At 43.8% G+C, this 17,827-nt stretch overlaps 1 protein-coding gene across 2 annotated transcripts in view; it reads left to right on the top strand.

Annotated features, from left to right (window-relative positions):
• Positions 1–490: 490 nt before the first annotated feature.
• The window catches only part of BASP1 (brain abundant membrane attached signal protein 1), a 51,390-nt gene continuing 34,053 nt past the window's right edge, over positions 491–17,827 (top strand). Inside the window, exon 1 of one of the 2 annotated variants that reach the window (XM_058809926.1) lies at positions 491–695. The gene's annotated coding sequence lies outside the window, so the exon portion shown is untranslated. Of the gene's footprint in view, positions 696–823; positions 962–17,827 lie in introns of those variants that run through there. The other variant, XM_058809935.1, reaches the window with a different exon arrangement.

Here is a 17,827-nt window from a genome sequence, read left to right as displayed (position 1 = left end):
GCTCGGGAATTTTTAGTCTCCTCCGCCCGTGCGGCCCTTCTCCGCCGTGCGAGCGGCTTTACCGCTCCCCAGAAGGGCTGCAGGTGTAGGCAGGCGGCCCGGCTCGCCCGCTCCCTCCGCCGCGCAGCATCCCAGCTCCGCCGGGCGCGCTTCGGGCGCGGAGGGTCGCGGAGCGCCCCGCACCTCGCCGCGCCGCGCCCGCTCTCCTCGGGGCAGCGAGCCTGGCCGCTCCCTTCCCTTTTTTTTTTTTTTTTTTTTTTTGTTTGAGGGGTGTGGGGGTGTAATGCTACAAGGTGCGTTCGCGGAGCCGCGGTCCGGCCCCCCCTGCACGGCCGGTATTTAAACGTGGGGTCCGTGCGCCCCCTAAGCGCCAGCGCCGCGCAGCGCATCCCCCGCCCGCCAGCGCGGGAAATAAATAAATAAAGCGTGTGGCTTTTGAACTGCCCACAGACTGTCACAGGGAAGGGGGGAGGGAGGGAAAGAGGGAGGGGGAGAGAGTGAGAAATGCAGAGGCAGCAGCCGCGGTAGCGGCGGCAGTGCTCCAGCAGGCACTAGGCACTCCGGTCCCGGCGAGCGAGCGGGCGAGAGCCACAGCGCTCCGAGCGAGGCGAGGGGGCTCTGGGCTGCCCGGGACTCTCTTTGTGACACCCCAGCACACAAACACACCGACAGGGACAGAGGAAAAACACAAAAAGGTAAGACGCGGTGTGTTTCACTTATGCCATTTACACAGCAGCCCGCGAGAGCTTTGCCATTTTTATCATTTCCCCCCCTTCCGTTGTGTCTCGATTTGTGGGGAGGGGAGATGCGCGTGTGAATCGGTAAGAGCAGAGAGAGCGGAGCAGCCCGGGAGGCGCCTGCCCGGGCACATTTTAGGAATATCGCTGCGAGGAGCTCGATTCCTCGAGAGGGGACCACCTGGGAGCGGGATCGAGGCACACAACGGACCGAAGGCGATTCCGTGAGATTTAAATGCCCGGGAAGGCTCTCCTGGGGAAGGGTGGGGGTAGCGGTGGGTGTGGTGGGAATAATAGTGGTTTATGTCCAATTTCTTTTCGGCGCTTTTAGCCTGTTTCCAAAGGGAGTCTCCTTAATTAATAACAATAATTTAAAATAAAAAGAGAAAAAAAAGGGGGGAAAAAAAGGGGAAAAAGGAAGATGCCCCAAGCTCTCCATGAAAGGAAGCGCTGGGAGAAGAGCACGCACGGCGCCAGGAAGATGGCAGGGCGGCTGGGCGGGGGGCGGCGGTGCTGCAGGGGGATTGCGGGCTCCGGGCGGCTGCTGGGGCGCTCCGCGGGCTGCGGGGGGCGTCGGGGCGGGCGAGGAGCGGCCAGCGGCGCTCGCCCATTGTGGCCGGCGACAAGGCGATTGTCGCTTGCCCATTGTGGCGCGGAAGCGGCGCTGCCTCCGCGGTCACGCGTGCGCGTGGGCGCGCCGGCGGGTTTGAAGCGCTGCTCCCGGCCGGGCGGCACACGCCGGGGCTCGGCTGCCCGAGCAGGGGCACGGACCCGCCGTCAAACACGACAGGGACCGCCACTGCTGCTGCTGCCCCCCGCACTACGCCCCGATGCGCCTGGTCCATGAATATTCACCGACTGCCGCCCTCCGCTCCCCACAGGTCCCCATCGACCCTCTGGTTTTCCCCCCACCAAAGAAAGCTACGACTCCCCTCGACCTTTTTTCCCCCCCTTCCCCTCACGACGCGCCGTGTCGCCTCTTCCCCACGCACACGCGTGTCTTTGGAACGCGGCACCCGCAGGGCGCTCTTCCCGCGCCTCAGCTGGGCGTGGCGGCACACGCGGGGGAAAGGGAGGCGGACACACGCACACCCCCGGGACACCCCCGGGACACCCCCGCCCTCCTGCCACGCCGGGTGGGCGCCGCGCGGGGGGATGCGGGGCGACAGGGGGGTGCGGAGTGGAGCGGGGAGGAGTGGAGGGGGGATGCGGAGTGGAGAAGGGATGCGGAGTGGAGGAGGGATGAGGATGGAGGAGGGATGAGGATGGAGGAGGGATGCGGTGGAGGAGGGATGCGGGAAGCCCCCGTCGCCCTGCCCGCGCCTTTGTCTGCGCCCGGCGCATGCGCGGAGGCGGCGGCGCGGCCGGGGCCGGCGGCGGAACAAAGGCGGCTCCCTCAGCTCCCCGAGCCCCGGGCTCCCCCCGGCCGCCCTCGGCAGCCCCGGGACTCATCGGGGTGTCCCAGTCGTACCCCGCACCCTTCCCTCCCCGCGCTGAGCCAGGCTGAGCTTGGCGTCTGTTGCTGTGCGCGGTGGCGGAGCGGACCCGTGCCCCCCCTCACCTCACCCACACAAAATTCGGCGTTTAGGAAGGGGAAAAGGCCGGCCCGTTGCCCGCCCCCTCGGGTTCGGTGGGCGGCAGGCGAGCGCCCGCGGGTGCGAGCACCCCCTGAGCTCCCCCGGGGCGGGCTCCAACACCGCCCCTGCTGCTCTCAGCGGCCTGAGGGGCAGGAGCCGGGGCAGGGGTCCCTCTGCAGCGGCCTTGGGGACAGGAGCTGGGGCAGGGGTCCCTCTGCAGCGGCCTTGGGGACAGGAGCCGGGGCAGGGGTCCCTCTGCAGCGGCCTGGGGTCGCTCGGGGGTCCCTTGAGCAGAGAGGGCGAGGCGGGCGGCGCGTACGTGCCGCAGAGGCGGCAGAGCCCCGGAGCAGCCCCACCGCAGGGACGCGCTCCCGGCCCGGCTCCGGCCGTCTGGGAGGCACACGCGTGCTCTGCGTGCCCGGGCGGGCGCTCTTCTGGAGCATCGCATCTCCCTCTGCCGAGGGGAAGCAATCTATCAAGAGGAAGATTGTGTGCGTGCGTGTTAGTGCGACATCTTGAGATCTCTTTTGTTCGAATTGTTGCGTCTCGATGCTGGCATCGGTGCCTGTTCCTTCTTCACCACTCTTCTTTCCCGGCTCTTGTCTAAAATTCGGATATATCTCTTTCTAGAGGGAGCATGCTTAAGCCTGTTTGAAATGTATGATTTTGTAAGCTAATGACGGTTTCTAGCAGAAGACAACTGGTGTGTTAGTCAGGCTGGAGTTAAAGCTGACAAAAGAATATTGCCAGTGGGCTGCTAAACAGGCGATGGCAGTGGATTTTATTGCTTCCCCTCGAGGGTGATGAACATTCACTAGAAAACATACACCCCAAGGCTCCTTGCATAGCAATTACTTGATATTTCCAGTGTTTCCAATTAAGATCTCCTCTGAAGAAGCCATCAGAGCCCTAAAAAATGTCTAAATGTCCCCTCTCTGCTTGCCAGATGCTTGCCAGGCACCACCTAAACTGGTGGCCAGGCTTCAAACACTGAGGGTTTTTTTTCCTGTGTAGATGTTCCCCATTAGCCAGGGAGAGTCTGAAGTGGGAGTGCCATACTGAAGGAAGATGCAGCATCTGCTGCTACTGCTCTCTCCAGGGGAGATACCTTGTCCAACACAATCCTTTTGTATTCAGGCTGTTTCTGAGAATTCTGGATAACGTTCAGGGGTGAAGAAAGAGAAGAAGCGAGAACATGGCCGAAGGTTTTTGCACTTGCTGTCTACTCATTGTCTCCCACAACTTCATTTGAGGGAGAAGCTTTGCTTTGTGATCTCCCTTGCTAGTGGATTGTATGCAGTGGATATTTTCTTTTTGTCCAGCTGTTTCAGTTTAGCCAGGGAGCACCAACTCTGATCGGTGGACTGAATAAACACAAAATATTGGGAAATTCGTGATGGCTCTGTCTATTCTTGTATGCTTCATGTATGGAATAGCTGATTGTGTAATACTCCCTATATTTCCCTAATTGTACGTAGCTGCCAAAATGCAATCATGCAGCAGTTTTTTTATGTTAATTTCAAACTCTGAGTGTATCATATCCAGTTAAAATCAACATTAAAAGGGTGAAAATGGTAAAATCACTGTTCAAGTTATTGCCTGAAGCAATGATCAGGTGAAATTTTTTTCTCCCCACCCCGCCCTCTTCTATACATCATTGCATTTGAGATGCAACACCCTCTAAAGCAACATGGTGATACAAGGTTGACTTATTTGATTTATTTCAGAAAGTGGAATACCTTTGGTGCATACCCTTACCCTAAGTCTACAGAGTGTGCAACCTCCATAATTCCCGAGCCATGTCTAGAGCTGTCTCCAGTCCTCAAGTACTTGTGTTTTGATCTTTCAAAATCAAGTCTGTGGAATAAATTGTATTTTCCAAGTGAAGCTGCTTCTGTTTGTGCTGTGTTCCACTGGTAGCTTTGGCCCATGCAGTGAACCATGAAGTCCTTCAGCAGAACCTCCTGCGTACACGACGGCTTCTGTCGAACAATGGTGAATTCTTCCCTTGTGCCAGCACCTACCCATGGCCCAGTGGCACACACTGAGCAGGGTAGGAAAAAAAAAAAGCTGGTTGCAGGGTAGAAACAGGCCTTCCCATGAAATCTTGGGTGAGTTCTGTGTGGTTACAGTTTTAGACACTCAGCTACCATTGAGTTAGTAATTATTTGGAAATCTGCCATTGAAAGCTGATCTTGCACTAATTTACTAATTTTGAAATTTTGAAAACAAGAATTTTGGAGGGCTTTTGTTTGGTTTTTTTTCTTTCTTTTTTTTTTTTTGGTCCCATCTCTATGAAGAGTATTCTGCAGTTTTTTGTACACGTTTGTGCACAAATCCCAGGTCTTGATCTAGGTGCGTAGGTGCAAGCGTAGTGTCCATGGGTGCAGTGTAAATTTAATGGGTAAAATCTAGCTCTTCAAATAAGAAAACTGGATGATCTTCAAATACATAATGAAGAGTATAATAATCAACCAATATTCAAGGCCTTTCCTTTATTCATACAAGGGTAGCAAAGGCAAGCCATTTTGAGGTACGCTACAGAAGTATGGAGACTGATTTATAACTAAAGAAAGATACTTAGGAATGACTTGGGTTGCTGCTTCTGTGTCAATAAGGAATGAAAAGAATGAGGTAACAACCAGAAAAATCAAAGAAATTCCTGAAAGCATTATAGACTTGATAATAGAAACCATATGCAGCATAATGGGGGTTTCATGCATTAGTAGGAAATGCTTTCGAGATTAAAAAAATATGCAGGGGGAAGAAGGGGGGAAACCTTATGCGGAATGGAAAGGACTTTAAAGTCTTCCTTGCAATATCTTGTATCTCACAGTTCTCTTCCCTAAAAGTGGTACCACCTAAGCTTCTTACTTCAAGATGGAGAAATGTGATTAATATTAAAATGTATCTACTGGTTATTTGGTATGAAAATTCATAAGTTTAAGATAGAAATAAATTGATAGCCATGAGATTCCTCAAACATGAAAGATTCCTGACTTGCCAGAATCTGAAAAGAAATCTTTGGCTTTCGTCTGCACACCAATAAATGTAAAGAGATACTGATTTGTAACACATGTGGAATGGTCAGGTTTTGCCTGGGAGCAAGATGTGTAGTAATTCTGTCTTAAGTACAGTTAATGGAATTTAACTCAGAGGAAACAGTTTTATTAATAAAAACCTCGTGTCTTAGGATATAAATAATAGTCTGATCTCTTTTGATGTGTTTGGTATTGTCTTCTGCAGAATAGGAATGAAGCAGTCTGTATGGTTGCCTGACTTGTTGGGTATATACTGCCAAGTACCCCAGCAGTGCGATAGCGTTGGGAAAGCCACATGCTTTTTAGTCACATGTTGCATAGTTTAGATTTTAGCCTGGTAAGTGGTGCCACATATGATTATGATCTGCTGATCCAGGGATTTTTTTTTTACCCTTTAGGAATTTGAACATCTTTTCAAAAGATTTTATTTTGTGTACACTGCCTTAGCAGTTGTTCAGAGCAGCATGACCTGGCACTTCATGTAAACTGTAGGACTGATGGCAGGATCTTCATTTTGAATAGAGACTTACTGTCCTTACAGAAGAGGCAACACTGAATGTATGATAACAATGGGCCTCAGCAACCAACCTTGATGGATGATGTCACGATGGTGATTGTAATACTACTGATGCCTTGGCATGAAGAGGATATGAATGCAGTGTTGAAGCATAATCTTTTCCTTCAGGCAAAAGACTAGTAGCTATAATGACAGTTTCCCAAGAATTAATTTTAATGATAGAGATCTATGCCATCATGATGTCGTGTGACAAATGGAAGCTAGTTCTGTAAGAGTAGTGAAATCAGGGGGCTGCTGGCTATCTGCTGTTTCAATAGTCTTTAAATACTCATTGGTATACAGAACACAACCCCTGCAGAGGGACAGAGCCTGGTAATAGTTTTTGAACTTATTTTCTGCTATTACTGTTTTCCTTGTGTGATTGGTTGGTGATGGAGGGGCTCATATTCAAAATTACATCTTGATATGATTAACTGTTTTAGAATGAAGTAGATGGTCACATAGTGGGATCCTGTAGATGTGCATCTTCTAGACAAATTTAAGATGATTGATGAACTATGGAGAAGAAATTAAGCAAAGACAAAACAAAGAATGGATCAACAATAGCAGAATTGATGCAAGTTTCCCTCATCTTCCTACCTTAGAAAAACACATGCAAAACATGCACAAATCAAGATGTATAAAACAGTGAAAACCCAATTACAAACATAGTCAACATGGAAGGTTACACCATGGGAAATGCTTTGGTATGTGCTTGTCTGAGATAGTGGAGCCAGAGAATTGCTCCATCAGTTTCCTGTAATCATCCTTCCTCAAGGCAGTGAAGCGCTTCATTAGCGCAGAACGAAAACAAAAACAAAAACAGGGTAGAGATCGTATAAAATTTAGAGTCTGGAAAAGGACAGGGTGAAACCTGTCACCACTGGATGAGGTGTTCAGATTATTTCTACATTTCCATTTCATATACAGAGTTTCCAGTAACGCAAAGTTGCTGTATTTTGGCCAGTGCTGGTAAGTGCATGATTGACTTTTGCTGCTAACTGTGCAGATCTGATGGGAGGAGGCAAATTCAGTGAGATCTGAGGTGGTGAAAACAGTCCTTATGCGTTTCTTGCTGTCCCCAGGAAAACTTCAGCAGATGGGGAAGATGTGCTAGCTGCTCTAACAATTGTTTCCTAATTGGATATACTGAGACAGTGGGGCTCATTTTCCTCCAGCAACATCACTAAACCCTGCACCAGTGAATGCACATTCTGCACTGGGAATAGCTGATGTCACTGAAGAGAGGGTGAAAGATGTGTGTTTGCCCTTGCTTTTCTTTTCAGATCTACAGGCCTTGCAAAGCAAGGGAGACATAAGTTCTCCAGATGATAAAATTCAAAATCAGGTCAGGTTTTCCAGGCTCTTCCATTCCACACTTTGCTTGAGATGTAGGAGAGTACTGTTGGTTTGCAACTTTGTTTCACTTGGAGCTTTCACTAGGAGCTTGTGAGGCTTCTGTAGGGGACTTGAGTGTTCAGGATAGCCCCCGAGCCTGTAATTCAAATGCTTAAGTTAGCAGAACAAAGCAAATGTGGAAACGTGGAAACTCTTTCCTTGTTTGCAGTCCACACATGCTCTGTGTAACGCCAGCAATCATAGCTAAGAGCTTTCTGATAGCCCTAGAATGCTGCATGTAGGATGTGACAGTTCAAGGAGAGTGACAAGTTGTCCTTGAGGATATCTTTTTTCTGAAGGATCTGCTGTTACACGCGAGAATTTTGGTAAGAGGAATTTATCCATTCTCTGCTTCTGTATGCTGTTCCCTTTTCTCATTTCCTACCCTCGGAGATCTTCATCTGGAAAAAAAACCATCCTCCGGTGAAGAGGTACCAGCAGAAATCTTTTTAGCTGCTTGTAGCCATCTGATGTTCCACCAGTATTGTGCATTTTAATGATTTATTCAGTGCTAGTTTCCTTAGTGATATCTAGGGAAACATTCAGCTTTCTGCATATTGGCCCATCCTTTCCATCCAGTTGCCTCGAACAGATGACATTACCTTAATGAATAATAGTTTTAGAGCCAAGCTAAGTAAGAGCTGCCATGTGCACTGAAATATGATAGCTCACTGGGGTGCACTCTTTTCCTCTTCGTGTAATAGTGAGTAGAAGCCTCAACAGAGCTCAAGAAAACTAATATTACAGTATATTTTTGTAAGCACTAGAATGATTATTAGGTCACTGGAAGTTCAGCTGTCATCCTCTTCTGTGGATGAGTCAGTGACTGACAGATTCATGAAGAAATTATTGGTGCTGCTAGCAATAGGAATGTGGCACTCCTTATGGTGTCTCATTCCCCACTGAACAGCACACTGACAATCCACTGGGCCACAGTGCATGACAGTGGCCTTCAGTGCTGAGGTACCTCCTGTTACCAAGGGTTCAAACTGGACTGCAAATCACCTACAGGTGTCCTTGCAAACACCTCTTGGAACGTCACTGTTACCAAGACACTACGGAGAAGAGCAAATATATCAGCTAGCAGATGACAAATGCTGGAAGCAGGATAAAGATTGTGTCTTTAAATACTTGCCATGTGTGTTCTGAGCTGGCATTGATTATGGAGTACGGTGTTGAGGGAAATGAGCTGGCATTGCATGCTCTCCCACAGCCATTGACCCTGTGAGGAACATCCGAGTGCCTCACTATCCGAACACAGAGGTGATAGAGAATGAAGGAAATTCTGCACTGACAGATTTGTGGTTCAGAAAAAAAATGTCTGTCCAGGAGTTTTCTGTGGAACAATGACAGTAAATTTACAGACTAAGGAAAGAAACATTCATCTCAGCAGCTTTTATTTCCTTTCTACTTAAAAACCAAGTTCTTTGGCACATTTTCTCCTGACTGAAGAAGCTATTTTGAATGCTTCTTATTAGAAATTGAATTCTAACCTGTTGGGATTTATCTCTGTCCATGTTTGTAGATGTATCTCATTAAAAAAAGTTTTATTGTCTTCACATGAATTTTTCATGTAGCTTTGGCTCTGTGCACTTCCTTGCCATATTACTGTAGCTCACTTATCTGTATTTAAATGAAGTTATCATGGTGGCTATGCAGCCATTTCCCTTGCTTATCCTTTCTAGAAGCCCATATTTTCAGCCATGAACTAACTCAGCCTATTTCAGGGAACACCTTGATAATCACACAGTGAGAGGCAGTGTGTGCATAAGCAGACACGCAGAACGCAGGAAGATCTATGTCATCAGCTTAATTGTGTGCTGGCATTCATGTATAATGAGAGTCCACAACCACTTCTTGTAAAACTTTAATTTTAAACTCTGTAACTCATGCTACTAGACCCCAGCGGTTTGCATGCATATGGCTCCCAAATCTAGATGTTCACTAAAGTGAGATCATATCAACATGAGAACTTGGTCTTAAACAAAGTTTCATGCAAATCCTGTAACAATATGGAAAACTTGGAGCTCTGCCAGCTGAAAGCTTTCAACAGTTTTAAACTTCTTACCAGCTGAAGAAATATTAATGTGATTTCCTCTGCTGAGTGAAAAGGGAGAGAATTTTTCCTTTTTACACATTGTTTCAGTTTTAAACAAAAGTGGCTCTTGACTAAATGAAAAAAAAAAATTCCACCAGCAAACCCAGCCCTTCTGTGATAGCTTGAATTTTGTCTTATTTTCAAGAAGAACTAGATTTGTTTGATCCTGTAGACAATTAAATTGCTACAAGCTCATAATTAGACTGCATTAGTGAGTTGAAAAACCATCCAGAACACAGTTTTAGGGGAAAGATTTCCTATTATAAAGGACAAAGCTTGTCTGTCAAGCTGTGGCTGTGCTGGGTTGCTTATTGCATAAAGGCCAGTAGCTGTCACAGTCATGCTGGCCCAGGCTTCTTTTATAGAGAACCATTATTTGGATCCACTTCTAATTGCTCTAGATTTTAATTGTGTTTAAATAAAACATAACATTTATAAATTATGGAGATGACAACATGATTGCTGTGGACATTGAGTGTGATTCCATCAAGGTGAGGACTGTATTCAGGCCAAGTGAGTTCATGATGACAGATATATATGTCTTTTATTCTGAAGGACAAGTTTGTAGCTACAGGGTGAAGACACGAAATAGCCTTTGGTCTCTCTGGAGGGTCCCCGAGTAGGGGGCCGGGGAATTTAAGGGTATTGATTTAGATCATCTGCTGTACATTGTGGTCCCAAAAAACCCTCTCAAATAACATTCTTTGCGTTAGAATTACAGCTAGTCATCTCAGTTAATTGACTCCGTACACAGAGAAAACTTACAGTGTTGATAGAGCCAAAATAATAGATAAATAAGAGGTTTATTCACAGCCTCATCTCCGCCCACAAGCTGTTTCAAGTTTTGAATACTAATGCTTGTTTCAAGTATGCAGAAGTTTTGGAATGAAAATCTGGAGTCCTCCCTGGTCCCAAACTTCCTTTTTAACACCCTTGGAATTGACTGTGGGTCCACTACCTGGTCCTCAGCATTTTAAGGTTTTTTTTCCTAAGCTTCAAGTTCCTGGCTTGAATCTCTTGCCTGTCTCACCCTGCTGTCTCTGGAAACATCACCTCTGAGCAGCCTTAGGGAAGGAGGTCCTCTGGTCATTGTAAAGCAAACAAATAAAATCAGACTGTTCAAGGGAGCCCTCTGGGCTGTCTTGCAAAGAGTGGCTTTGGTGAGACTGCATCCATGGTTGGAAGTGCCAGTCATTGGTTGCTCACTTGTGATGTTTGTCGACTCCCTGCTCTGGAAAGAAGACCAAAGAGGTGACTTAATTATTACAAATGCCCTGTTTTATCCTTATCTTTTATCTAGCCATATGATTCTGATCATCTCTGATCTAGTTAGTTAGGGAGATAGTTAAATATAACTTCATGTATCTAGGCGCATTTAGCTATTTGTGGTTAAATCTGCTCTCGGTTCCTAAGAGACTGTATTTCAAAGTTTCAGAGACACAGCCAGGAATACTTTCATATGAAATAAAAAATACAGGGAGTTTGTCTTAACTAACACAGTGGGATATTCTTTTATCTTAGCAATACACCTCACAGCTTACAATCACATTAAAGCCTTTCATGGAAACAAGGAGTCATCTTTCTGTCTTCTGTCACTAAGGACTAGTAGGTAACTGAGTGGGATTTCTACTGTTCATGTAGATAACTTTGGACTGCATGAGGAAAACAGTTGCTCTTTGCTCTTTAACAAATGACAGATGATCAGTAAGTTAAAATTATTTTAATAAGTTTTAATGAATAAATCATAGTAAAAATTCCTTGTCTGTGGGATAACTTCTAATAAGACAGTATGTGGTAGTTGTTGAGAATATATGGTCAGAATTGCCATAAAGAAGATTTTGTTGATGAGAAAGGGAAAACAAGCATAACAGAGGTCCATTCCTTAGTTGTGTTGGGTGTTTAGAACCAGAACAAAATAAATTGCCTTTTAACTATCCTAAAATGGACATTGAAGAATTTCCTTTTTTATATTGTGCTTTGAACATTTAAAGATATAACTTGCATGGGTCATATGCCACATAAAAGAGAGCTACTGTTCGAGTGGATGCACATGTAAACAGTGTGATCAAACAGGACCTATGAAAGGGAGAAATGAACACTTTGGTTTTTGTGCAGTGTAAAGAAGCAAATGATTATTTTAAGACTAGGTAAGAAATAACCATTGAAAGATTACTTAAATATGACTCATTCTGCCTTGGGGCAAGGAGAGGAAATATCTTGACTTCTCTTGAGGTGTCTTTCAGTCTTGTGGTTTGTGTGATCAGGGACATGGGGAGCCTTTGGAATGAACTAGTTCTTGAGTGCAGAGAAATTAGTTTAGTTGAAACAAAATCCTTCCCAAGTGTACTGATTTATGGGCAGTGTGTCTGAGCTCTGTTAATATTGAGATCCAAAGATGAACCTCTGCATAGATGCTTTATGGACATGATATGTGCCGTAAATAAATACGCAAATAAGGCTTTCCTAGAGCTGGCAAGAGGCTATTTAGTTTATTGATGATGAACAGCATAGGTTGTTAAATGAAGATTTCTCATAGTGCTCTTGACAGAATTCTTTAAATGGACTGTAAGTTTGAGGATATTCTTCAAAATGGAGCTGATGTGCAAAAAGGGGAGTAAAGCTTACAAAAATGATTGAGGCTTTTCAGGTCATAAGTTTTATTTAAAGACAGTGATAAGTAATCATATGTCTGTGTTTGAAAATGTTACTCTTCAAGCCGAGAATGAAATTTTGTGACTGCATCTGAGGACAGTTGCATACTTCTGATTGATATGACACTAGGATGTCTTTTGTTACTTAGTTTATAGGCTGCAGAAACCTTTGCTGGGTTGTTCCACAGATGAGTGGAGAAGGCTATTCACATGTTTTCAACACATGGTGACTGAAACTTAATGGTATAATAACTGTAGCTTGGAAAGTGATATAATCTCTAAAGAAATCTTTGGTGTATTCATAAATGCTTTTGAATAAACATAATATTCAGCTGAACAAATATCTTTGTGCAGTTCATCTTTTGCATGCATGTGGGCAGCTGCCATTGAAGTTCCTGGCTCAATACCAGGGGCTAGATCCATGCTACTTTGGACTATGTGTTTGAAATCAATTAATCAATCAATCAATCAATCAATCAATCAATCTTTTCCTACCTGAGGGCAACCTAAGAGTTATTTAGTTTCCACATGTGCTTACTGGAAATAGTGTGCTCTCAAGAGGCACTTGCAGATTTTGCCTGTGTTTTTCTGTTTAATGTACCAGGTTCTTGGCTAGTTGCCCACGTCTTGGTGTTATTAGAGATAAGGGAATGCTCACCTTCGTTTAGCTGCTAATTGTTAGATTATTCAGCAAAGTATGGATGTTAAGTTGTGCACAGCAGTGTGTTGGGCACTTTTTAGAGTAAGCTTTTCCAAGAGGGAGGCATGTTTAGGAGCAGAGCTAGAGTGGTGGGCTTGATTCTGGTTTTATTCATGTTGATCAGTGAGTATCTGATTTGAATCTAATTGAGTTGCACTAACAAAGTCAGAGCTGTGAGCCACTAGAATTTCACTGTAATTTGGATGGTTGAGTGGGCAGCACTGATTGGGATTGATGTTTATATATATATAAAATATAAAATGCTTGTGTTTGCAATCATAATACAAAAGCATTTACCAGAACATTAAATCCCAGTGTTCTGTCACCTGTCTGCTTTTCTGTCTTTCTCCTTGCTTCCTTTGAGAAACAGTGGTAGGTTAAATTGAATAATATCAATGTTGAAGGCGAGTTTTCTACTGCCTGAAGAGGAAGGAGCATTATCTTTTCAATCTGTGCAAGGTAAGTGTGTGCAGCAGTCAAGTTTTCATGTTGAGAAGATAGGTCAGAAAACAATATGCCTTAGGTTAGAATTCTTTTGGTTGGGAACAAAATCCCTGGCATTAGGTCTTATTAACATTAATAAGCTCATATAAACTGACACAGAGTACTGCAAAATGGAATGGGGTTTTTTTTCCTGTTCGTGGGCCTGTACATGAGAAAGAGCACACCTAGTAATTATGGCAGTGAGGAAAAGGAGTGTGCCCTGGATAAACTGGGTTCTGCAAGTGTGTGCTACTATGCAGTAGCATGTGCTACAGGAGGTGGGGAATGTGTGGTAGTGTAGACACAGGCAGTGCCCCCTTCTCTGTGGGAGATCTCTGTGTGGGAGCTATTGAATGAGGGTTGTGGGTTAGCGTGGTTGTGGGGATTTCACTGCTTGTCCTGGGTTTAGTCAGCACCCTGAATCAGAGCTGCCTGCAGCTGTGTTTTGATGGTTTATCTGGTTTTGTTAAAACTGCTCACAAGTAATCCAGCCCAGCCTGTTTCATCAGCTGCCTTATGGAACTCTGCCAGGCAAACAACAGGTAAGCAAGATGAAGGGCTAAAAATGACATGTTGGAGCTTCATTTACAGGCTGATAAATCCTAGAAAGCAGTTTTAGTATTCAAGTATTATGTTCATGCTGATGCCTAAACTCAGAGCTGGTCTGATTTGTCATAGAGAAATACCTCACAGATATCAGTCAGATATGGTTGACACAATTAGTCACTTTTACAGAAACCTTTTCTACTGAACAGACAGGCCAAGGAAAATAACCATGAATTTTAAAATCAGCACTCAAATTTGCATTTCAGGAGTAGAATATGGTTTTGAGGCTACTATCTGCAACATCCTCTGCTATGAGGATAATCTGAGAAAGTTGGGGTTGCTCAGGCTGGAGAAGAGAAGGCTACAGGGAGAGCTTAGAGCAGCCTTTCTGTACCTGAAGTGGCCTATGAGAAAGCAGGAGAGGGGCTTTTTACAAGGAAATGTAGGGATAGGAAAAGGGGGAATGGCTTTCAACTAAAAGGCTAGATTCAGATTAGATATTAGGAAGAAATTCTTTGCTGTGAGGGAGGTGAGGAACTGAATAGGTTGACCAGAGAAACTGAGTATGTCCAAGCCCTTCGTCTAGTAGAAGTGTCCTTGCCCACGGCAGGGGATTTGGAACCAGATCATCTTTAAGATCTCTTCTGACTCAAACCATTCTGTGATTGTAACAGCATTTCTGTTTTCTACTGTAGGTAACTAGCCACTTAATAAAGAGTACCATTCATAAGAGTTCCTAGGTTTAAGACCTAAACCATGCAATATGGACTAATAAGTGTTAATTAATGAGACACATATATAACATGGACAGTCAGGATGCAAACACTTGCTCCTGCTGACTTCTGCTGGGGTATTAGTTTTGTCTTCTATAAAACATATTCAGCAGAATATTATCTTGTTTTGCTTGGGTCAGGCTCAGCCTCTACTGATAGAGCTGTCTGCTCTGTGCTATACAAAGTACCAACTGGCAAGATAATGTCTCTGGTCTGACCCCTCACCAAGGTGTTGAAAGCTCAGATTCAAGCCTAAAATTGGCAGGGGAGAGTTGAAACATGCTCTTTTATAGAAAAAGTGACCCTCTTTAAGCGAGGGGCGGCTAAATTTTTGCCTGTTAGATTGTGAAAGCTTATATAAAAATGCCACAAATTCCAGTCTTTTGGGAGACTGTAACAGATTTTTACCATGTAATTCTAGTATAAAGAAATGTCTTTGTTTGAATTCATAATTAAACATGTACTCCTTATGCTGTTTTGCAGTATTTTATTTGTAGGAGTTACTGGGAAGATGTTCAAGTCCCCAACTGCCAGTTAAGTGTCTGGTATGAATCTTACCCACAGAGCTGGTCCCATTACTTTACATTAAAGAAAAAAACATAGTGTGAATGCTTAAAATTTACATTACAATGTCTGTGATTTTTTTTCTTATTTGAGAACTAATCCCATCTCAATATTAGATAGATACTAATGTGTGGTAGATGCTTCCACACCAAGGGTGCAGGTACAGCTGACCTGAACCAGCAGCTCCATGGGGTGGGCTGGCTTCATGCTTTTCTGTGTTTGTTTTGTTTTTCTTCTGGCTGGGCTCCTTTCCTCACAGCTCAGTGAACTGAATCACCTCACACAAGGCTCAACTAAGAGCCAGACCAGCTACAAGGCAACAGGAGCTGGCAGTGGCTGTCCCACTTGACAGCAAACTATTTCATTTGGCTTAGCTGTATCACCAAAATACACCTTCATTCCAATATTGTAAAGATTTTTAGTGTTATTCGTCTAAGCATGCTTTTCATCTAAACCCACATTTGTAAGACGATTCATCTTATGACTAGAACATGGAAACATCACATTATGAAATTTAAAAAATAATTGTACTTTAAACCCAGTTGAGAAGTCTTCCAATAAAATGCATTTGTTTTAAAATATAGTAAGTGAATTACTTCAGTCACAAAGGGCTAAATGTGCCCAAAGACCACTGAATGTCTTTCAAGGGAGTTCCAGTATGGGAAATCAGAACTGAATTAACTCAGACTATGACCTGTAATGACTGTCTGCATCTCTTACATCCATTATTTTGTGTAAAGGAAGACTGACTCAAATATTAAGCTTGCTTTTTTTCCCCCTCTTTTTTCTTTTTCTTTTTCTTTTTCTTTTTCTTTTTCTTTTTCTTTTTCTTTTTCTTTTTCTTTTTCTTTTTCTTTTTCTTTTTCTTTTTCTTTTTCTTTTTCTTTTTCTTTTTCTTTTTCTTTTTCTTTTTCTTTTTCTTTTTCTTTTTCTTTTTTCTATTTTAAAGTAGTTTCCTGTCAAACCCTTATGGTTTATCATGCAATCCTTTTGTTTACATCTGAGTGAAGATTGATGTGTAAATCTCAGGTGTGACTAAACTGGTATGGTGAGTAAAGGGATGCCTCTGACCATTCCACACTTTGGTGTCTTGGCCAGGAGCAAGATTGTTCAAGGGATATTGTGATCTTGGCATTGCAATAGAGTTGCAGAAGGCTCACTAAATTCTTATTTTATGTTATCTTTTCATTTGAATAATTAAAATAATGAGTGGGTTGTTTTTATAAAACTGTTACGTTGAACTGGAAACCTGGGTTCAGACTTTCAAGTTTTTTAGTGTTTGCTTAATGCTGGTTGGAGGGAGTTTGGGGGGATTTCCATCAGTTTTAATCAAAGGGCCTCTATTTTAATTACTAATACATATTTATGATCTCTTCAAAGGAGTTGTGGGGTTTTTGTTTCAGTTTTTTGTTTAATACAAGAGTCACTTATAGTTTGCTTCAAAAGATAAAGGTTATTTTAGCTTGACAGTTTCATCTGCAATTCTTGATTCCCACTACAAAACAGGTCTTTCAGACTACAGGCTGTACTCCTTGATAGAGCTAGCTCAGTACAGCAGCAATCAAAACATGTTGCACATAACAAATTGCTACATCAGTGCTGGTTTAAGAAATCCTTTTTATCGTAAACAGGAACTTAGCACTTTTTCTGAAATGTCTTATCCTGTGGAAAACTGCTCAGCATAATTTATGATTTCTCACTTAGCGTATTTATGAAACAGCTGTAAATCTGCACTTCATTTTGTACAGGGGTTTTGTATTTATGTCTAACTGTGTCAGCCATTTGGCTGCAGGAAAACGGTACCACTTGCTCAAGGGAGGGGAAGTTAGCCCTGTTAGCAAAAAATGAGACAGTTTGTCAGGACAGCAAGGTAAGTGTGCTATTCTTGTGTAAAGCTGTGTTTTATGAGGTGAGCCCAGCAATCATATTGTCTTTTCATGCAGTAACTCATTGGACACTTCCTGCCTACCAAAACTCCGGGAGAAGTCTTTTCTACCATGTCCTGAGGCAAGGCAGTAAAAAGAAAGGCCTATTGATGGGATTTTTGAGAAACAAACTGCAAGTAAATGCATTTTCTGATTTTATCTGGAAGTGGAGAATAGTTGGACCAGCCTCATCCATCAGTTCTACAGCTTTCTGCTTGTTTATATTGCTGTCATAAAAGTGGGTGTCTGTCCATCATGCATTTAGTAGCTTTAGAAGTGCAGTTGGCTCTGTTCACAGCAGCACCATAAGCCACATTCATGAGGAAGCTCTGTGGGAACTAATTTTATCCTTCTGAGAATTTTAACCACCTCCTATAGAATTTCACAGGCATTTTGCCCTACTGCTTCCACTAGCATGGACACCAGTATATTATACTTGTCTGTGCCCCATAGTTCTGTTTTCCAACTGCGTGCTTCAGTACCAGTTTCAGTATTGCTTTGCCTGGGGTAAGTGTTCTTGTTTCATTCTTTGAAGCTGAACTAAATTGAATTGAATAAAAGCAACACATCAAAAATCAGTGGTAGTCAGCTTTATCTTTCATTATAAAACTTTTTTTTGCACACACAGCTTTTCAGAAATGCTTGTAAAATCTAACAGACCCTCTTCAGTCTTAAAAAAAATGAGTAATGACCAAATGGCAACATGAGAGATGACAGTAATGATGGAGATTCCGCTGCCTTACATTTGCACATTTCAACATATGTATGGCACTGCAGA

Source organism: Ammospiza caudacuta, chromosome 1 (genome assembly GCF_027887145.1).
Source record: "Ammospiza caudacuta isolate bAmmCau1 chromosome 1, bAmmCau1.pri, whole genome shotgun sequence".
NCBI classification, from domain to species: domain Eukaryota; kingdom Metazoa; phylum Chordata; class Aves; order Passeriformes; family Passerellidae; genus Ammospiza; species Ammospiza caudacuta.
Note: the sequence above shows the minus strand (reverse complement) of the source record. Positions and strands in the feature narration are given on the sequence as shown.